This window comes from Epinephelus fuscoguttatus, linkage group LG5 (assembly GCF_011397635.1).
Source record: "Epinephelus fuscoguttatus linkage group LG5, E.fuscoguttatus.final_Chr_v1".
In the NCBI taxonomy this organism is placed as follows: Eukaryota; Metazoa; Chordata; class Actinopteri; order Perciformes; family Serranidae; genus Epinephelus; species Epinephelus fuscoguttatus.
In genome coordinates, this window is record NC_064756.1 from 35,417,898 (window position 1) to 35,441,088 (window position 23,191).

General features: G+C 40.1%; 1 long non-coding RNA gene across 1 annotated transcript; it reads left to right on the plus strand.

The window, feature by feature from the left end:
* The first annotated feature begins 17,853 nt into the window (after positions 1-17,853).
* LOC125888875 (uncharacterized) lies at positions 17,854-19,424 on the plus strand. The gene is made up of 3 exons (XR_007449372.1): positions 17,854-17,976; positions 18,905-18,963; positions 19,308-19,424. It is a non-coding gene; the product is annotated as an uncharacterized LOC125888875 (long non-coding RNA).
* Positions 19,425-23,191: the final 3,767 nt, after the last annotated feature.

Below are 23,191 nucleotides of genomic sequence, written 5' to 3' on the forward strand. Positions count from 1 at the left end.
ACCTTCACTTATCAGTAGGCTCGTTCTAGATGAAGTGCGCAGTGGCGCCGAGGCGATGAAAAGCTGCGGTCAAGTCGGAGACTGAATCCAAATGTCCACCCTGTAGATTTACGGACTGAACCCTCGCAAACTTCAGCAGTACGTAGTGTGACGTATTTACTGACATAACGTAAAATCTGCGAGGGCAGACACTGCAAGCGTTTACCCGTTGCCATGGAAACGTTCAATTTTCGCTATAATATATAAACTAAAGCCTACAAGAGCAATTACAGACAGTTATGAGGTAAAGTGTCAAAGGTGTGGTTAATAGCAGGGAGATGACAAAGTCTAGTATAACTGTAAACAGTGTACACCAGAATATTATCTAATGTGATTACATAATGATACTTCAGGGATCCAGACTAACTTCTTTTAGTAGGAGCACTGTAGCCCCTAACTGAAACATTTTAGGAGCAGAAGCAGAAAATTTCGGGGCACACCTTAAAACCTCCTGCAACAAAATTCATATTTTTGGCCATTTTAACTGTATCATAAACTATATGTAGTCTACTGTATATTAACATTGGACTGTTCTAATTATTGTATTTAGCAATACACAGACTTGTGGTCAGTGGGATGTCAGGATTCTTAAAGTAACATCTGTACAGATGTGAAGCCCTGACTATATCCACTGATCTTTTATGAAAGCTGTTGTCTTGTATTTTTCTTCCCTCTGAAAACATTAACCTTATAGTCAGACACAATTTATTTAGCCTATGTAGTTGAGGAGACAGGTCTGCTCTGCAGCAGCAAACTGATATAACTGTTATAAATAGTTATAGATAGTTAGTTCTATGAAAATGTTGCTTGAAATGTATGGGCCAGAAATAATATTCAACCACATCATGATACAGAAATATGTATAAGTCTAAGCTGTAGAGGGACTGAAAATACATTTTATTATTGCAGCCTATCAGGCTGTGCAGTCTAACAGGCTGAAAAATGTCCGAAAAATGAACAAAGGAAGGTCCTAACACTTTTTTTGTGACTGAACAAAAATGTATAATACATTTCTGTTCAGTCACAAAAAAAGGCCATACGTGGGATTTATATCTTGTTATCTGCAGGAACAGATGAGTAGGCACTATTCATCAAATTATATGACATATATTATACATTTAGTTTCTGTTTTTTACTCTTATTGTTATTCTAGTTATCTAGTCTAAGCACCTCTAGTATTTTTATACTTTCCTATTTATGCTTTCTGCTTTCTGTCTTTGTGCTGCAGCAACACCTGAAATTCCCTTCTGGGGGTCAATACTTATCTAAATCAAGTGGTGGAAATATTATTCAGATCTTGAATTTATTAAAAGTAACATACCCATATGTAGTCAGAATGGCTGCTGTCTGTGTAGTTTCATCTAATATTGTATGTGTTTGTCCTAAGTACTTTTACATTAATATGTGAACAGCATTTTCACATTACAGCTGGTTGACATGGGGCTAATTTAAACTACTTTAGACTGTTGAGCAGTTTAACCTTAAGTATATAATGTACCATATTTTATTTGGTGGTAATTTTGAATGTCAAATCTTAGTCTGCACAGTAACTAACTGCTCTTGTAACTAGCTGTCCGGTAAATGTAGTGGAGTGAAAGTACATTTCCCTCTCTTAAATGTTGTAAAGTTGAAGTATAAGGTAACATAAAATTGAAATATGCGTACCTCAGATTGAACTTAGGGTTCATGACCTTTTCATGAGCAATGTATGCTTTACTCCATCATTTTTTCAACATGTTCTTTTCTTTATCTTTGCCACTGCAGTGTGCAGTATTTGTGGGTTCTTTGTATTTACATGTGTAAAGACTGCAGTTAGGTCTTGTGTCCACCAGAGACCGTTGCTGCTCCATTGGTTTTTGATAACAGAGACACTGCGTCATAAGAAGCACATTATGATCAGCCTTTTTGTTTTTTTTTTATAATTATATCTTTATTTGGAAAGACATGGTTATAACATGACAGTAGCTGCATCTTCATTCACAGTGTAGATCTTCCCAGTTTTTAGTATATAAAATAAGAAACAGGAAATCACATAAACAACTATTTACATGGAACAGTGGGAGATAATGTTGCCAGTCAGGTCAGATAATAAAGTTACAAGAAGTAATAAAACACAGTAAAATAAAGTAAAGTCTAACAGACCATAGGCTCAGATAAAGTCAGCTCTAATAGGGGTTATATGTGCTATCCATTTGTTCCAAATTAGAGAGAATTGCTCTTTTTGGGTTCTTAAACAATATGTTATTTTTTCCATTTTGAATATTTCTAAAACTATTCCAAGCCAATCATCTATTGTTGGTGGTGCTGGATTTAGCCATCTCCTAGTGATAGATTTTTTAGTTGCCCTTAATAGAATTTGTAATAATCTTATATCCTTCCTTTGGTCCAAAAAGGAAACACGGCCCAGATACAAAGTTTCAAAGTCCTGAGGAACCTGTGTGCCAAAAATTTTACCTAGAGAGTCATGAACACCCTTCCAAAACAATTTCAGTTTGGAGCAGTCCCAGAATATATGATAATGGTTTGCCAACCGTGAACTGCACTGCCTCCAGCACGGCATATTAGCATCTCTATATTTCTCTTGGTTGGGTGTCTTAATTGAATGAATTTACATTCCTGATTAATATAGTGTCGTAACTGTAGGTATCTATAAAAATCATTCTGCTCCAAGCCGTGCCTGTCCTGCAAGAATTCAAAAAAGCGTACTGAGTCCGTATGTATAAACAGGGTTCAACGCTAAGGTTTTTTTTCACTTGCCCGGTTGGGCAAGTTGGTCAGAGATCTACTTGCCCGAAGTCAGTTTTTACTTGCCCTATAAAAATTGTTTAATTTAAGCAGCTATCAAATAACAAAGACTGCAGTTATTTTTATGTTATGTAATCTTTATTCACACTGTATTTATTAATTAAAACAACATATGTCATGTATTGTACCTTAATTCCTACACAAAAGTGACAGTGTCAGGGCTTAAAGTGAAAAATATGTCAATGATCCTGTGTCTATAATTTTGCGCCCTACTTGAGCCATACCCACCTCTATTTATTTTTCACCCCTCTCTCCAGTTCTGCTGTATTAACACTGGGTTTAATATATTTTGCTTCCATCTCTCTGCCCTGCTCTACTCTACTTCAACGCTACTTAGCTCTCTCTCTACTCTACCAGTAGACTACCACATCCACCTGTTGCACAAAACGCACACAGCAGTGTTTCCCCTAGGATGGAGTTGTAGCAGCAGAGGTTAAGCACATGCATGAAAAATAATTTTCACATGCGTGAAACTTTTTTGTATGCTTGCAAAGCACAGCCTGCTGGGATGTTTCTATGTATCTACTGGCACCAGAAGGGCTCTTTAGGACTAAGTACATACAGTACATGTGTGCACAGTAATGAGCAAGTGAAATGTCTGTCTAGCTTACATATGAGGTGTCTCAAGATTTAGGAACATACAATTTTATTGAATATAATAAATAGTGCCACACGATTTGATAAAAATGTGTGATTGCGATTATAGTGGACAATATTGTGATTTGTGATTGCGGTTACAATATAATTACAATAAAATATAATAAATAAATGGTATCATGAGTCTTTTTTGCTTGATTCAGTGTTTCCCCTACATTATATTAGAGGGGCACTGACCTGACATAGTTATTATTATGGACAGACAGTGTGTCAGTGACCATTAACAGACTGAGCACAGTCAAACACGCTGCTCACACAGCAGCGCAGCACATCTGCAGATGAAAATTAGCCTGTATGGCTAAATTTGGCACATTTAGTACGTGACTTAAGTGATCATGTTAATTAATGTGCACTATCCCCTCTTAAATAAAATAAACATAAACACAAACTGTACACACAGCGGAGCAAGCCTGTGTTGTGTTCAGGCGTTGTCACGTAAATGACAACTTCCAGCATGCCATAGCACAACACAGCAGCATGTCACGTGGGCCGAAACAGAGCAAAATTGCTCAATTTTTGATTTGTTATGGAGTCCATGATTTCCCTGTGACACTTACAAATGTTTGCTTAACTGTGCTTGGATGTTGTTTTATGAGGCTCTGGCGGCTTTCAGTTGTTTCTTTGTCTTTAACGTTACACAGCTCGGCTTTCTCTCGCATGCACTCTTCCTACTTTTCCGTGTGCTGTGCTGTCTCAAGTGCTGATATAGATTGGTCGTGTTGCCGCGGGACGTGGTGACTTTAACTTTTAAACTTTTACACAGTACGTCTTTCAGGTACGGCGACGTTGGACAGAAAGACGTGCTGGGTAAACGTTTAAAAGTTAAAGTCGCACGTCCCGTCTCAAGTGCTGATATAGATTGGTCGTGTTGATGCGGGACGTGGCGACTTTAACTTTTATACTTAAACAGCACGTCTTTCTGTCCAACGTCGCCGTACCTGAATCCAAAGTATCGCCATGTAACAGACGTTTTTTTCGCCACCAACTCAGGCTGTTCATGGTCGAGCTCATGCTCTTCTTCAGCGTCTGCGTTGGTCACTGCTGCATGCTGGCTGCACTCACCGGGATAGCTTGTGGGCGTGATGTCAACAAACTCCACACACTACAGGAGAGGCAGTCACGTTCACAGACACACACGTTAACATTTATTTAGCCTACATTAAATCGCAAATCGCAGCCTTTTATCGCGATTGCGATTAGATTAATTGTGCAGCACTAATAATAAAGTAAAAAGTAGCAGTCTGTTGGTGGTTATTTACACACTGTCCATTTCAATAACTTTGTCAGCTGACAAACTGCACCGGGCTTGGGGTCAGGTTTGGTCAGGAAAATGCGGCCCGAGCCGCTCTAGCGTGCTCACCTGTGTGTGTGGCGGAACTCCGCCGTGCGCCTGCATCAGAGCAGAAGAGCACGTTTTAAAATACATTTATTTTATCAATTAGTTATTAACTTTTACTATTTTTAGCAACTTGCCCGATCGGGCAAGTGAGATTGTTAGTTTACATGCCCGACCACGACTTTTACTTGCCCCGGGCAATGGGGCAATCCTTATTGTTGAGCCCTGATAAATGTCAAATAGTTAGTTAACCCCCTCTCTGTCCACCGCTTAAATTCACCATCACCTCTGTTGGGAAGGAAATGTGTGTCGTAAGCACACCATCTAAATAGTTTCAGCATTTTTTGAATACCACATGATTTGATCACCATTTGCCATATTTTCAAAGTATGATTAGTCCATGGGTTCCCTGTTTTCTCCAGTTGTTCCATCAGTCCCTTGTCCGCCATTACAGACTGTAGAGAAAGCCCCTCCACAAGTCTGGATTCCAGGTCCTTCCAGTTCGCCCTGTAATCATTGTTGCACCAATAGAGTAGAGTTGTTAACTGGGCAGCATATTAGTAGTTCTTTAAGCATGGGAGGGACATTCCCCCATCTTCTTTTGCCAGTTGTAGTGTTGCAAATCTGATCCTTGGTGTCTTCCCTTGCCAACAGAACCTTGAAATACATTTGTCCCATTCCTTAAATTGACTATCGGCTACCTCTATCAGCAGGTTTCTGAAGGGATAGAGTAGGCGGGGAAGGATGTTCATTTTAACAGCACTAACTCTTGAGCTAAGACTTAGGAATGAGGCTCCATCTGTGCAAGTCAGATTTATCTTGGTTGATATTTGTCCATAATTAGCCTGGAAAAGCCTAGAGAGGTCCCCCGTGAGCGTTATACCCAGGTATTTTATTTCCTCATTGTCCCAATTTAAATTGCATGTGTCCCTTAAATTCTTTGAGGCCTTCAAATTTAGGGTCATTACCTGCATCTTAGAAATGTTTACTTTATATCCGGATAATTTACCAAATTCACGTAGTGCCGACATCAGCTCAGTAAATGACCTCTCAGGCTCCCCCAGGCTGATCAACACGTCATCAGCAAACACTGCCACCTTGTGTTCTCCTCCGGCTATTACAATTCCCGTGATATTATTATTTTGCCTTATCAGTTGACCTAGAGGTTCGATAAATACGTCAAAGAGGAGAGGCGAAATTGGGCAGCCCTGTCTTGTGCCGCGTTTCAGGAGAAATGAGTCAGAAAGACCCCCATTGATCTTAACACGGGCTGCAGGTTTATCCAACTACAACAAGTTAATCCTGTTACTGAACATAACTGTGTGCATGGCGGCTGAGAATCTGAGAAGCACCAGCAAGAAAATGCAGAAAGAAATCGCTAAAGAACTTGGCGTCAGCGTGGAGGTGGCCAACAAACAAATTACCTTCATTGAAGGCTCCCTGAGAGACCAGCAGACGTTTATTGAAACCCAGTTTGCGTCTTTTGTGGGGAGACTGGACCGGATTCAAGCGGACATTTCGGCCTGCACGGCAGATATTAAGAAACTGAACCAGGAGTGCAACAAACTCCACACTCGGGTCACGAAAGTGGAATCCACTGCCATGAAGAGACACAACGAGTCGGAGGCAGCCCTGGCCCAGCAAGAAGACCGCGCATGCCGCGACAATATCCGCATCCTCGGCGTCCCAGAAGGTGCCGAGAGCGATAATATGCTGGAATATATCACTTCATCTATCCCCACATGGTTCCGGAAACTAGCTGGTGGTCAGTTTGAAATAATGCGAGCTCACTGCATCGGACCAACCCGCAAGGATAGGTCTGGACCACGCACAGTTATCTGCAAGATGCTCCACTTCACTGACCGAGACCGCATCCTCCAGGCCGCCAGGGAGCTGGAGGCTTCACTCATGATCAACGGGAGGAACATATGTTTTACTGCTGACTACAGCAACTACACCGTCACCCGACGCCGAGCCTTCTCCGAGGTGATGGACACAGCCAGAAAGCAGGGCTATAAAGCCCTCCTGCTTTATCCAGCAAGGCTGAAGCTGACCCGTGGCGATGAAGATCACTTGTTTGATGAGCCTACAAAGGCGAAGGATTTTCTCAAACCCGTCCCCCAGGAGGACAATTAGGACATACCAAGAGATGGGAAAAGACTAATCATGAGGGGATCTGGACAGTGAGAGGTGAGGGGCTTCCTGCCCGCCGATAACTCTGTGTAGTTGGACTTAAGTAAGAGACAATATTGTAACGTTATCTTATGTTCACTAGAAGGATGCCCCTCCATTTATTTTTCCTTTCTTGTTTTTTTTTTTTTGTTTGTTTGTTTGGGGTTTTTTTTGTACCAGGATTTCAGGATAGTTCAAAACACGTTTATTATCCTTGCTTTAAGTAATCATTCATTTTAGTATGCTCTTTTACTTAAGTGCAGGGTATTGCTAGGCTGTAGGGGATTGAGCGATGAGCGACTGGGTCTAGCCCGCTTCCTCAGTGTCAAGTGCTAGATAGTATGGGTGGGGACAGCGCTTTACTGAGTGGCTGTAACGGGATGTTTTGGATGGGTGATTTGTGTGTGTTTGTTGTGTTTGTATGTCTGGGTTGTGGCGACTCCTTGGGGTGGAATAGATCTATTTCAGAAATTATTGTGGCTTGTTTTCATCATTGTGTTCATATAATTAATCTGTGGGTTGTAGTATTTCACACTCTATATTTTATCCAGCCTAGTGCTACCATATGACTAATATCAGAATTGCGAGCTGGAACGTGAATGGGCTGAATGGTCAAATCAAGCGTGCAGTGTGTTTAGATTATTTACGGAGGCATAATGTTGACATGGCATTTATACAGGAGTCTCATTTGAGAGACGCCGATGTCAAGCGGTTTGCTAACCGGTTTTACTACACTGCTGCTTCCTCCTGTTTGAACTCTAAATCGCATGGCTCACTGGTTGTGCTTAAACGTAGCCTTTCCTTGTCTATATTGGAAACATTTGGCAGTTCAGATGGTTGCATTTCTTATGTTAAAGGGCCAGTGTGTAATATTTGGCATGGTTTATTGTCAATCTGAATCTAAATCTGAATATTCTACCCATGAATATGTTTACACAAGTGTATAATCGCTATAAAATAAAATTCGTAGCCTTATAATTATGCTTTTGTATGTATATATATATATATATATATATATATATATATATATATATATATATAGCAAGGGCCTTGCTTTAGAGAGGTCGCCATCTTGCGCCGCCATGTATGTAAGGCAGCCCGAGCGGACAATCCAGCCAGCCAGAGAACGCGTTTTGCGTGTATAAATGAACCAACGAAGACAGCGGAAGGAAGGAAGAAGAAGGAGGAAACAGCAGAGAGTGTTAGTAGTTAGTCGATAGAGAGTAGTGGACCACACTTACCACGCAACAGGAGAGAATGAACCCGAACCGTCATCTGCGAGGAAAAGAAGACGCAACTTCACTCCTTGTGATGCACTCTCTGCGGCGCTTTTCCTCCTGAAGATATATCTCCCCAACGATTGTAGCAGTAGCACCGAATCCCATTCTGTGCATTCAGCCTCTCTTCTCGCCTGCTCAGCATCAAACACATGGAGTTCCTCATCTGTATGCTCCGGCTCAAACAGGTATGGCTCTGGGTCTGTGTCCGCTACAAGAAACTCTTCAAAATCGTGTTCAAAGTCGTCCATTGCAGCTACTATAGTCCGGAGATATCGCTAGGCTAAATAAACAGCTGAGCTCTGTTTACCGGCTAAGCTGTCAGTCAGTGTGCGGGCTGGAGATTGGTGGAGCAGAGAGGGGAGGGGGGTCCCCACTTGGTATGGTAAACGAGTATGTGTGTAAAGTTATGAAGTGTGTCTGTTACGCTAGAAGAGTCAGAGTTTGGGATGGAGTCTTTTACCCCCTGGAGTGTTACCAGAGTTTTTGGAGTGCTTAAATAAACGGACCTTTTTCCCGAACACTCCTCTGGTCTCCTGCTCGTGAGGGATTCATTACAATATGGTAACATGGCTTAGATTTATAAATAAACATTCACCTTGTCGCTAGATAGACCTACTCCTGAAAAACTCGTGCACAAGGCTTTTCGTCCCTACGAGGCCACCGTCATTTACCCGATGGGAGGGGTGAGCGAGTGAGCCCTGCAATCTAGAATTTGACCACTGATGTCACTGTTTTCAACCCATTTTACACACTGGTCCTTGAAAACTGTCATTGCAGGACATAAAATCTGTCTAATTTCCATTTATGCTCCTAACCAGTTTGAGCCAGAATTTTATAAGTATGTCACTGAACTAATATCAGATTTACAAAAGATTTTTGCAGTTATTATTGGTGCAGATATGAACGCCACGTTGAACCCTATGCTCGACCGTTCATCTCAAGCAAACCAGCATTTACATAATCTTGCAACTGCTGCATTTCAAGGTCTTGTATCTGACTTTAGTCTGATTGATTTATTCCCTAACACAAATCCTTTATACAGTTTTTACTCCAACAGACATAAAACTTATTCCAGAATAGACTACTTGTTATCCTCTCCAACTGTCATCTCCCAGGTTGATGATGTAAATATTCTCCCTAATTCATTATCTGACCATGCTGCAGTATTAGCAAAATTAACTCTTAGGGATACACCAGATAGGGCCACACGATGGCGCTTTAACACTACTCTCTTAAAAAATAAGGACTTCTGTGAACATTTAACAAGTGAACTGAACAAATTTTTGTCTGAGAATGTTGCTTCAGTTGAAGATCCCCATTTGCTTTAGTATGCAATTAAAGGCTGTATTAGAAACACTTCTATTTCTTTCTCTTCAAACCTTAATAAAACCAGACTGGGTAGAATATCAGAGCTTGAATCCAAACTCCATTACCTGGAGCAGGAACAAATGAGGCTGGGTTTCTCAGAGGAAAGGGGGAGAGCAATCAATTCAGCCAGGGCAGACCTTAATGCCCTCTTGCGGCGAAGAGCAGAATTTCAAATACAAAGAACAAGAAGGAAATATTATTTTAATGGCTCCAGACCTAGTCACCTCCTTGCAGTGAGATTACACCAAAATGAAATCTCCTGGTTTGGATGGTATCCCCCCTGAGTTTTATGTTTTTTGGGATGAACTTGGGCAACTTTTCTTGGACATGATTTTGTTTTCCATAAAAAAAAGGATCTTTTATTAAGGATGGCAACTCTACCATAATAGCAGTTCTTCCTAAATCCAATAAGGATCCCACTCTATGCAGTAATTATAGACCTCTGTCCATTTTGAATGCAGAAATTGAGGTATACGCTAGAGTGTTGGCCACCAGGGTAGAATCATATATGACTAAACTAGTTCACCATGACCAGACGGGTTTTATTAAAACCCGGTTAGCTTCAGATAATATGCGTTGTTTATTACATGTCATTCATGCTGCAGCAGATATTGACTCGCCCTGTGCTGTTTTATCTCTTGATGCTGAGTGGGATTACTTGTGGATGGTCATGGAGCGTTTTGGTTTTAATTCTGAATTTATCAAACTTACACAAGTGCTTTACAGTAATCCTTCAGCTGTGGTTGTAACAAGGAATAACACTTCATGTCGCCAAGGTTGCCCTTTTTCGCCATTATTATTTGCTCTCTCTCTAGAACCTCCAGCCCAGTCTATTAGACAACACCCTTTTATTTCTCCTATTGCTTTCTGTGACACTAAACATCACATAGCATTGTATGCAGATGACATATTGTTGTTTATTGATAATGCACCTTCTTCTTTACCACACATTCTTGAGACTTTAAGGGAATTCAGTTCCATGTCTGGATACAAAATTAATTGGCAGTCTAAGTCTTCATTATTGCCCTTAAACTCAACATTAGATTCAACAGCACTCCCTTCTCATATAGCTGTAGTAAAGAATTGTAAATACTTAGGCATTGATATTTACCCATCACTAGCCAACATTACTTCTAAAAACTTTAAAGACATCTATAGCCGCATAGAGACTGACTTAGACAGATGGTTACATCAATCTCATTCACTGCAGACCCGTGTTTCCATTATTAAGATGGACATTTTGCCTCGGGTGAACTTTTACTCCTCCATGCTACCTCTACCACCTCCCACCAACTACTGGGACAAATTACATTCATTAATTTCGAAATTTATATGGGGAGGGGGGCATCCTCGAATCAAAATGTCCACCATACAACGACACAGATCTGAGGGCGGTTTTTCTGTCCCAAATTTTAAATTTTACTTTTGGTCATTTGTACTTCGCCCCCTCTCAACATGGTTTAATCCTAATGCAACAGTTTCTTGGAGACCTGTGGAGGAAAAGCTTTCTTTCCCTCACAGGCTGCAAGATCTGGTGCACTCCGCAATTCCCCTGAAGTGCTCAAAGCTTCATCTAGGACCTATCATTTCTTTTCTTCTCACTGTGTGGCATTCTGCTGAGAAAATTTGTAAGTCAGTCCAGAAGTGGCATCTGAATAGCCCAATTTTTAATAACTACTCACTCCTTACTGATAACATCCCTTTCTCTTTCCCTGCTTGGACTGATAAAGGCATACATGTTTTTAAGGACATTTTTGTTGACAATGGTCTCCGCTCCTTTGAGGACCTGCGTACTACATATGACCTCCCTGGGTCCTCTTTTCTTTTTATATCTTTGGTTAAGGTCCTCCATGAAGGCATACGGTGTACCATGGAATACACAACTTCCATCTCACATTAGTGTTGTCACGATACCAAAATTTTTGTTTCGGTACCAATATGAATTTCGATACATAAATAGTAAAGGTGTAACGGTACCAAAAAATCATGGATCGGTAATTACCTCGATACGGCCGTCATGGTTTGGTTGCTCAAATGTTTCACCAAGTTTGTGTTGTCTCGTGTTGTCTCCCTTTGTGAGGCAGACTTTCTGCGAATGTTGATACAGGTGTTGTCATACACACCACTTGCGCAATATGTGCTCCAATAGGAACAAGGAAGGCGTTTGTGTGCATAAATGAATTAAATAAATTAATGAATTGAATCAATTTAAAAAGTATCGGTATTTTCCAAATGCAGTATAGTACCGTTTGGAATACTCTAGTACCGCGGTACTATTTTAGTACCGGTATACCGTGCAACACTATCTCACATTTTACACAGTCTTTTAGACAAGCATGGCGATACCAAGAGCTTGGTTTCTGTACTGTACTTGGAGCTCTCTAAATTTTCTTACAAGCCCCTGCATATACAGAGTGTATGGTCCAGAGACCTGGATTTATCAAATGAAGATAAATGTATTTCATGGAACAAAGTGTGGTCTTCAGTTGTTGATTCATCTAAGAATCCAGATGACCAACAGATCCACTTGAATTTTATACATAGGACTTACTTTACACCTAGAAAGCGCAATGAAAGTTATTACATCCCCACTGTGTGATCTTTGTCCTGATGGGCATGTTGGTTCTTTTATACGTATGTTTTGGAAATGCCCTGCTGTGGTGTCTTTTTGGGAAATGGTGTCCTCCACACTGTCTGATATGCTGGGAACTATAATACCATGCTCACCCACGGTCATGCTCCTAAATAATCTCCAGTTACCATATCCTTTAAAAAAAATGTGTTTTTAGCAGGCTTGACTGCAGCCACAAAGGTACTTGCTCTCCGCTGGCAACCACCTCACACATTAACACGTAGACGTTGGTTGAACACTTTTCTGGATGTGATTGTTTTGGAGCTTTCTGTGGCGAGAATGCATGGTGCAAGTGAGAAAACCATTCTGAAATGGACAGATATATCAATTAAGGTAAAGGAGCTGCTGGATAAATAATTGCCGTGACATAACATACTGATGATGATGATGATGATGTATTAATTTTCTCTGTAGATCTAGGGGTGGGTGGGTGGGTGAATCGCCACAGGTATATATGAGGGGAGAATGGCTCCTTAAATTGTTCATTTATGTGCATATGTATGTAACTACATAATGTATGTCACTTCTCTTCCTTGTGGGAAACACAAAAGACAAATAAAATAATTGATTAAAAAAAAAATACAGGGCTTGGAAAACAGGAAAACCCATCTGACTGAGTCGAAGGCTTTCTCAGCATCCAAACTTACTATCATTGATTCCATATTGTCCTGTTTTATATGTCTAAAAATATGCAAAGTTCTACTTATATTATCTATAGTCTGTTTGTGACGAATGAAACCTGTCTGGTCTAAGTGGATAAGATGTGGGAGGAGATTCTCCAGTCTATGTGCGAGAATGGAAGTGAACATTTTATAATCCAGATTAAGAATGCTGATTGGTCTATAATTGCCACACTCAAGCCTATCTTTTCCCTCTTTGGGAATAACTGAGATTATTGCCTCTCTCCAAGAGGGAGGAATCACTCCTTCTTTTAAGATCCAATTAAATGTTTTGAGCAATATTGGGACTAAATCAGATCTCAGAAACTTATACCACTCAGTATTGTACCCATCTGCCCCAGGGGCCTTCCCTGTCTTCAATTTAGTAACGGCTGAGTTGACTTCCTCCTCTGAGATTGGTCTTAATAGATATTCTTTTTGTTGCTCTGTAAGAGTAGGTAACATCAGGGAGTTGAGGAAGGTATCCATGTGGTTTCCCTCTGGGGCCTGTGGTTGAGAATATAGCTCTCTGTAGAAGACCTCAAAACATTCCTGAATTTTCTCCATTTTATTCTCTAACGTTTTAGATCTAATTTTAAATATTATACTCTCCTCCTGCTGTTTGCGTAATTTATAGGCTAAATATTTTGTTGATTTGCCCCCAATCTCATAGTACTTATGCCTCAGGAAAAGGATTTTTTTCTGAGCTTCTTGTGTGAATATATCATTAATTTCCCCCTGTAGTTTCCTTATTTCCTGTTTTAGGTCCGGGTTAGTGTTGCCAGTATCAGCAAGTATTTTCTGCTTTAACTGACCTTGAAGATTTGTCAGCTTCTGCTCCTTCAGTTTTTTCAAGTGGGAGGTTATAGAAGTTAGTTTCCCTCTCATTACTGCCTTTAGAGTGTCCCACAGGATTGCTGGTGATACTTCTCCTGTATCATTCACCTCTAAGTATTCTTTAATGTCATTCTTTATTGTGGATAGAATCACTAGATTGTTAAGTATGTGTGAATTTAGTTTCCAAAGAGTTTTGCGTTTTTTCCTTTCTAGAGACAGAGACATAGAGATGGGGCTATGGTCTGACAAGTCTATTGTTCCAATATTACAATCTCTTATCTTAAACCTATCAATGTTAAACATAAAGAAATAGTCTATCCTTGTATATATTGCGTGTGGGAATGAATAATGTGTATAGTCTCTGCCTGTTGGATAAAGTTCCCTCCACACATCAATTATACCCATTTCTTCCATGTATGAGTTAACTTTCCTCGTAAGTGCTTTATTCGAACCGGTTACTCCTGAGGAGTCAAGATTGTGGTTTAGCCATATGTTAAAATCTCCCCCACATACAACCAATCCCTGAGCATTAACCATCAAATCAAACATACATCTGTAAAATGGCCAATCACTCCCTGGTGGAATATGTGCATTAATCACTGTTAATTCAGTCCCTTCTATTTTCCCTGTAACCTTAACAAATCTGCCTTCCTCATCACTAATTACTGACATGTGTTCATAATTGAGTGTATTAGAAATAAGAGTGGCTACTCCCCTCTTTTGGCCTGACTTATCCGAGGGGGAGAACACATAGTTGAAACCCATTCTCTTCAATTTTGCATGCTCAGACTGACTCAGGTGAGTCTCCTGGAGGAGTGCTATTTGAGCTTTTTCCTTTTTAAAAACTGACAGTACCTTGCGCCTCTTCATTGGATTCAAAACCCCATTTACATTAAAAGAAATTATTTTCACCGGTCCACTTTGCATATAACAATAAATAAAACAACATGATCATCCATCTTACCCTGACCTGCTGGCAAACTCCCTTAACAGAACAAATAAAAGAAAAAACACACAAAGAACAAACAAAAACGGACTTCCCCCTCATTCTTGAGGGATAACCTCAAAAACACTCCCTGAGTTAGAGGGCCCTCAACCAAAATGACAGTCTCAGATAAAAGGAAAACAAAAAACCGACATAATTGCCTCGACTGTATTTAGTGTGCGTTTTTAGCCGTACTTCAAACTTGATCATTTCCTCTGCAAAGCTTAATTATTCCTTATGCTCCCGCCTGAGTACTTGCAGTCTTTCTTTATAGCCAGGGTCCCCCCGGCTCGTGACTTACGACGCCCCTCCACAGAGTGCCATGACGACCACCTTTGTAGCTTTTCCATGACCGTTACAGGCTTGACCACTTTGACACATACTTTCTGGCAAGATCCGCCGTCGCATCCTCCACCGTGTAGTAGACTTTAAAGCCATCTTCATGGTAGACCTTCAGGCGAGCTGGATACAGGAATTGGGATCGTGGATTTTTCTCCTTCAGGATCCTTCGTGCCTCTGCGTACTCCTTCCACAGCTGTATGTATTGCAACTTTGTTCTTCTAGCTGCTAGTTAACCACACAGACAAGCACATTGAAGATGATGTGCTGTGTTCACTATCCTTTTCATTTGTGGAAAAAAAGAAGAAGAAAAGTCTGGAGCTGCTCTATAGACAATGAATAGGACACTCTACTCTATTGTGGTGTTCTCAGTTCTGAAACAGAAAATGTACACATACAGTACAGGCCAAAAGTTTGGACACACCTTCTCATTCAATGCGTTTTCTTTATTTTCATGACTATTTACATTGTAGATTCTCACTGAAGGCATCAAAACTATGAATGAACACATGTGGAGTTATGTACTTAAGAAAAAAAGGTGAAATAACTGAAAACATGTTTTATATTCTAGTTTCTTCAAAATAGCCACCCTTTGCTCTGATTACTGCTTTGCACACTCTTGGCATTCTCTCCATGAGCTTCAAGAGGTAGTCACCTGAAATGGTTTCCACTTCACAGGTGTGCCTTATCAGGGTTAATTAGTGGAATTTCTTGCTTTATCAGTGGGGTTGGGACCATCAGTTGTGTTGTGCAGAAGTCAGGTTAATACACAGCCGACAGCCCTATTGGACAACTCTTAAAATTCATATTATGGCAAGAACCAATCAGCTAACTAAAGAAAAACGAGTGGCCATCATTACTTTAAGAAATGAAGGTCAGTCAGTCCAGAAAATTGCAAAAACTTTAAATGTGTCCCCAAGTGGAGTCGCAAAAACCATCAAGCGCTACAACGAAACTGGCACACATGAGGACCGAGCCAGGAAAGGAAGACCAAGAGTCACCTCTGCTTCTGAGGATAAGTTCATCCGAGTCACCAGCCTCAGAAATGGCAAGTTAACAGCAGCTCAGATCAGAGAGCAGATGAATGCCACACAGAGTTCTAGCAGCAGACCCATCTCTAGAACAACTGTTAAGAGGAGACTGCGCGAATCAGGCCTTCATGGTCAAATAGCTGCTAGGAAACCACTGCTAAGGAGAGGCAACAAGCAGAAGAGATTTGTTTGGGCCAAGAAACACAAGGAATGGACATTAGACCAGTGGAAATCTGTGCTTTGGTCTGATGAGTCCAAATTTGAGATCTTTGGTTCCAACCGCCGTGTCTTTGTGAGGCCAGAAAAGGTGACGGATGGATTCCACATGCCTGGTTCCCACTGTGAAGCATGGAGGAGGAGGTGTGATGGTGTGGGGGTGTTTTGCTGGTGACACTGTTGGGGATTTATTCAAAATTGAAGGCACACTGAACCAGCATGGCTACCACAGCATCCTGCAGCGACATGCCATCCCATCCGCTTTGCGTTTAGTTGGGCGATCATTTATTTTTCAACAGGACAATGACCCCAAACACACCTCCAGGCTGTGTAAGGGCTATTTGACCAAGAAGGAGAGTGATGGAGTGCTGCGGCAGATGACCTGGCCTCCACAGTCACCGGATCTGAACCCAATCGAGATGGTTTGGGGTGAGCTGGACCGCAGAGTGAAGGCAAAGGGGCCAACAAGTGCTAAACACCTCTGGGAACTCCTTCAAGACTGTTGGAAAACCATTTCAGGTGACTACCTCTTGAAGCTCATGGAGAGAATGCCAAGAGTGTGCAAAGCAGTAATCAGAGCAAAGGGTGGCTATTTTGAAGAAACTAGAATATAAAACATGTTTTCAGTTATTTCACCTTTTTTTCTTAAGTACATAACTCCACATGTGTTCATTCATAGTTTTGATGCCTTCAGTGAGAATCTACAATGTAAATAGTCATGAAAATAAAGAAAACGCATTGAATGAGAAGGTGTGTCCAAACTTTTGGCCTGTACTGTATATTCAGAACATTCCCTGTGGGTGCACTCTGTGTCGCTGGAACATTTTTCACCTTTAATTGTCTGTGGAACAACTCCAGGTTTTATACCCTGTGACATCAAAAATTTGAGTTTAAGCACTGTAGGTTTTAGTTTTGGGAGAGAGCTGTTTATTGGACTGTCTTAGACCATAGGAGTAACATGTATGAATTTTGGAAAAGGTCATTAGTTCCCTTTTTAAGAATCGGGGTGACGTGGTCTGAACTTCTGGACCCCATAAAGCTGTAGTTAAGGAATCAAAATAGGAGGGTGGGGCAGGGGATTTAGGGGTCCCCCTCCAGAGTAAAATGAAAGTTTTGAAAACTTTTTTCCTATGATATTATATAATTTACTTTAAGCAAGTATAGCTACAGCATTCATGAGGAAAAAAGGCTGCAATGTTGCAAGGTGGACATGCAGCACTCTCCCTCATAGATGTCAGCAAGATGCACATCCTGTGTTGTCCTGGCCTTAAAAGTGAGTGTGAAATGCAGTTACCTAAACATTATTGTCAAACTCAAATTCAGTAGCAATTAAAGTGAAGATCTTGACCTGCTTTTATACATCATGGTGTAGGTTTTATTAAATGTGGTAACACTATACATATACTATATGTAATTCTTTAAATTTGATGTTTGATTTGTGTTTAATCAATTAGAGGAAAATATCCTAGACCATGCAATCCTTATGCCATTCTACTAATCAAAGTTCTCTTCAGTTTGCAGAGAGAATTTTACAGGGGGAGTCAATCGATCTTGACACTTCAAAGAAGGCAGTACACAAGTTGAGGCTGGACAAAGCCACTTCCCCCCTCAGAGAATCTGGTGTGTATCCTTTTTGCTCTACATTGTCAATCACTTCATGTTGTTAGTTTTATGCATGTTATCTCATAAATATGCAACTATAAGCCAGTGAATTAACACTGTGCAATGCAAATTTTAATACAGAAGTAAATACTTACATAAACAAACTCCTTAATATATATTCTCTATCTCAGTTACAAACAATACAGATAACATCTATGATTAAGGTTTGTAATTAATCTCTGCTAGATCACATTTAACAATGGAAGTGCCATTCATTTTTTGTGATAAAGTTAGAATTTATGTAAAAAGTCCACTATAATAAAGACTAGGGTTACATAAATCATGCTTATGTAGGAAAATTTAAATGAAACAATGTTTTCATTGATGTTTATTATTTTGAACTGATATTCTCAGTTGATTTTCACCTTTATCTTATTATAATCAAAGCTGTAAAGCAATTACAGGTGATGAACAACAATAGAAACATGATAACCAAACATAGATTTTAGTCATTTCATTTTCTTTATTGGCTCTATCAACATGAAACAATCCAATATGGAACTCACCATTAACATGGTGTAGAGTTATTTATCTGTTTTGTCCCTCCCCCGGTGTGCAGATGTGAGGGGTACAGTGCAAGGAAATTTTGACATTTTTTAGAATAACATTGTGCAGGTTCCCACTCTGCAGAGGGAAAAGAAAGTGGGAGCAGATGGCTACTTGGTGCTGGGATTGTAACAATGTAGCAGGTGTATGTGTGTGTATATCTCTCTCTTCTCTTCTCTTCTCTTCTCTTCTCTTCTCTTCTCTGTCTGTATGTGTGAGTGAGTGAGTGAGTGAGTGACAAAGCCATGAACTTTCAGGTTGAAAATTGTATCCTTGTTGACCATAACACTACATAAAGGTTAATCTGAACATATTTATTGAATACTGTTTGTCTTAACAGATGATCTAAGCAGCCTGTGCTTTTATTGTGGGATGGAGGACCAGGATGAAACACAATAGGTAATTTCTTGACATTGCAAAATGTAAAAAATGAAAAAGAATATTTTTTTCAGACTTGATCAACATTAGGTTTGCAGTGGCAATTACAACAGTCTTCTGCATCCTCAGCATCTACTGACAAAGGCATGATTAATGTTGTGCTCATTTTATGTAGACATGTAAGATTACTTCAATATACTTCAATGCTTACTTCAAGATTAATTCAGTTTTTAGTTAGAGCACAACATTTACGTTGGTGAGAACTTCCAAAAATTGAAGGAATAGTACAAATATTAGCAATCAGTTAATTTAGAGATATCCTATAATGCAAAACTTATGTACCATTACATGTCCCTGTTTTCCAGATTTGCTGTGACGTCTGTCAGAAGTGGTACCACCATGAATGTGTACAGAGGCCTCCAGTTGATGAGCAGTACCTGTGCTCTGCATGCAAGTAGTGGTGTTCCTTGTTGTTACCTCTGCCAAGGAGATTGTGTTTTCACCTACATCTGTTGGTTTGTTTGTCTGTCAGCAGAATCCAGAAAAAGAGGTGCATTCTGTAATATTTTTTCACTTGTTTTTACATTGTGAGATAGGGCCTTGTCAAAGGTATGCACTCTACTGAGTGCCCTTCTAGTTTTTGCAGTATTTAAATGATTATTTACTCATTATTTATTTTAGTGGTTATTCTCTATATTACTATTTGAATATTTGCTTTATTATTGATACATTTATTGTATTTATGTTTTTTCTAGAAAGACAATTTAAAAAATGTTGTGTTATTTCATGTGATGGTGTTGAATGTTTTCAAGGTGGTAGTATATGGTGCGTTCCAGGCAGGCTTTTGAACTCGTAAGTCACGACTTCAAGTCAAGAGTTACGACTTGGTAATGTTCCAGGAAAGTTATGGCAAACTGCCAGTTACTTCCTGTTTAACATTGAACATGGCGAACCGTATGTTTGTGCTTCCCCAATATTTCTATCGCCAAAGGTGCCTGCTCCTTGCTCATTTGAGCGAAACGGAGGAGGAAAAACAGCGCACAAGGTCACAGATGCTATTATACTTTTTATTTTACGTTATGTGTGTGGTTGGAAACGTATTTTGTATTGATTATTCTTGCACTGGAAACCAGCTGTTAGAGCGGCTGCTAATAATGCATTAACATTAGGGTTATTTTATGTCTATTTCTCACCATGTGTCACCTGCATCAACACTGCATCCATAGGGCTGCCATTGTTATTTAGAGGAGTAAGGTAATTGGTTTAGAGGGCTATGTGACGTCAGAAAGCGTAACTGGGAGTACATCGATCTGGTAGGAGTTCATGGGTGGGAAGTTACGGGTTTGACTGCCGTTCCAGTGCACTTTCATGGGTTACAGGTTGTGAAAACACGAGTTACAGGTTGCCTGGGACGCACCAGAAATTACAATAAATCTGTAAATGCTCCCAATGAGTGAGTCTGTGTATGTATATCCCAAAAGAAGAGTTGAGGTGAACGTGTTTGTCACCGCTAGTCATAACGATTTCCTTCAAATTGCACTAACCTAGTGAGAGATAGTCAGAAATTTGTCTCTGTTGGTCCCAGCATCAAATACTTTTGAGAGTATAGTTCTAGGACTGGTGCCGATAAGTGGAATAAGTTTCATGAATGTGACACTTTCCTTGTGGGAGATAGTATATATTTCAAAATGGACCTGTTAAATCCTAATCATTATATGACAAAAACTGTCCAATAAAACAATACATCAGAACGCAACTTTATACAGAGAGGCCGTGGATCACAAAGGGGATACAAAATGGCTGTAAAAAATACCCAATATAAAGAATTCATAAAACACAGAACTACAGAGACAGAAAATAAATGTAATAAACACACAATATATAAACCAGAATCAGAATAAACTTTATTGTCCGCAAGGAAGAAATTTATCTTGGACATGAGTACATAGCAGCTGCAATCTCCTTCAGTTTACATACATCATAGGTGACACGTGTGGACATACAGTAACATCGACAGTCTACACATTACTGGTATCTGGATTATCCATCAGATATGAGAAATTGCACTAAACCCTCACAAGTAATATTGCACATAGATCAAAAGTAACTTATGCAGGAAGCGATTACACATGGATAAAAAAGGCAACGTAAACATAGTATATTCTGTTCACTTTCAAATTATCTGGACTTTAAACAGAATGTGACGTGGAATGAGAATGCTATTGATTTGTGTAGGTTGTCATTCGTAGTAAATTGTATCTCGAAAAACATGAGCATTTCATCCCTTTTGACATTTACTCACTTTATAAATGAATAAAGGGTCTTGTTGGTATTATCTGTATGTTTGGTTGTCGTTTAAGGCGATGGTCTTCAAATGCGCATTCCCGCGACCAAGGGTGCATTTCACGACAGGCGTGCTTAATACTGCATTACCCCGTCCCAAGAGTACGTTGCAAAGCAACAGAGTGAAGACAACTTTCAGTGAGTTAATTTTGACTGTTTTTTCTTGAGAAATACATCGTGTTATCCATTCAGGTAACAATTTCTGACGAGGGCAAAATGTCGGCTATTTGGGATTGTTTTCCCCTTACCGCAGCACCGCTGTTCTGCTTTACGAGGTAAATGCTAGCTAGCTCTTAGCTCATGCCCAGCATGCTAACTAGGGATGTCCCGATCCAGCTTTTTCACTTCCGATCCGATACCGATATTATAGCCTTGAGTTTTGGCCGATGCCGATACCGATACCGATCCAATCCAAGCGCGTATTATAGATATTCACTTATTTTGTTGTCAGTCACATTAGAAAAGGTTTGATCAAGCGATATTACTCTAACAAGAACAACTACTTAATCAGGTTAGTTAGAATGATCCACAACAGTTGGTATGAGAAACTGACCCATTTATTGTTAACAGGGTTAAATAAACAAACTTTAAATTTGAACATTAATATTAAATAAAAAAAATATAGCTGGTTTGCTTTGGCTGCTTTGGCCCCTTAATAAATAGAAAATAAATCAACACAAGAAATCTTTAAAATGTCTAACATTGAAATTAAAATAGCAGCAAGACTCCACACACTTGTGCTTTGGCCACCTAATAAATAAAAAAAAGATTAACACCACAAGACATTGTTGACATTTAACAAACAATGCAGCCTTTCCTTTTCAGTTATTTTAGTAGTGTCAGTGCCAGCCTGGTACACAGGCACACAATATTGTACAACTGTTTAAACAAGCAATAGTCCATCCATGGCTCCAATTTCACTAATTGTGTTCAAAACAATGCCATCAGTACTCTTTACTTAAACAGTAAGAGTGTAAACCAAATAAAAATATCACTCTTAAAAAACCAGAGCAGAAAACAAATAGTCAGTTAACTAAGTTGACCGCTACTCCTCCTACCCTTCGTGTGTGTCTGCCGTGTGTATGCTGGCCTGGTGGATTGATAGTGAGTGCTGGAGTGGATCACTGGAATAGACTGCTTGAATCGCGGAGCGCTGGGCTGGCCGGAAAACCTGGATCGGACTCTGTGAAAAAGTTTATCAGAGTTCTTGGATCAGCATTTTTCCATGCAGTCCGATCCGATGCTGATGCATGTTTTTTGCTAATATCGGCGGGCGATAGGACATCCCTAATGCTAACCGCAATTTACTTTAGTTTTTTGTTGTTTTCAGCCTTTGCATGGCACCGTTAACACTTGCTTTCGTCCAGGTGGCAGTGGAAGGCATGTTAGCCTGTCCAGACTGACACAGCAGCATGTTGTTTCACCTCCATGTCCATCTCCCGCGAAGGTAACTTAACGGTACAGAGAAAAGTCGGTGAGTCTAACGTTATGTTTGTCACGTTACCTTACATCAGTCTGTGTAGCATGTTAAATTAATGGGTCAATGCATTGATATTGAGCGGTTTCGTTAAAGTTGTTGTGTAAGAATTTAACTGTTAAGCATCGACTTCAGTTTGGTAGAGCATTGTGTGATGGTGTGGCCCTGTCTCTATGTGGTGTGGAGACACCACTGACCTGGTCAGTCAGTGGTCAAACACCGCTGGTATATATCTCAAGGTTAGTCATTACTCCGCGTTCAATGTTCAGTCAGTACAATGGCATTTTATACAGACCACCCAAGGGAGCTGACTGTGACATTGTGTAACCATTTGACCTGCTGCCATCTTCTCCAGACATCGCTGAGTGGATATTTCAGTTTCGGATGAGTACCAGAGCTTGGGCTCAACTCTGAACTGTCGGTAATGAT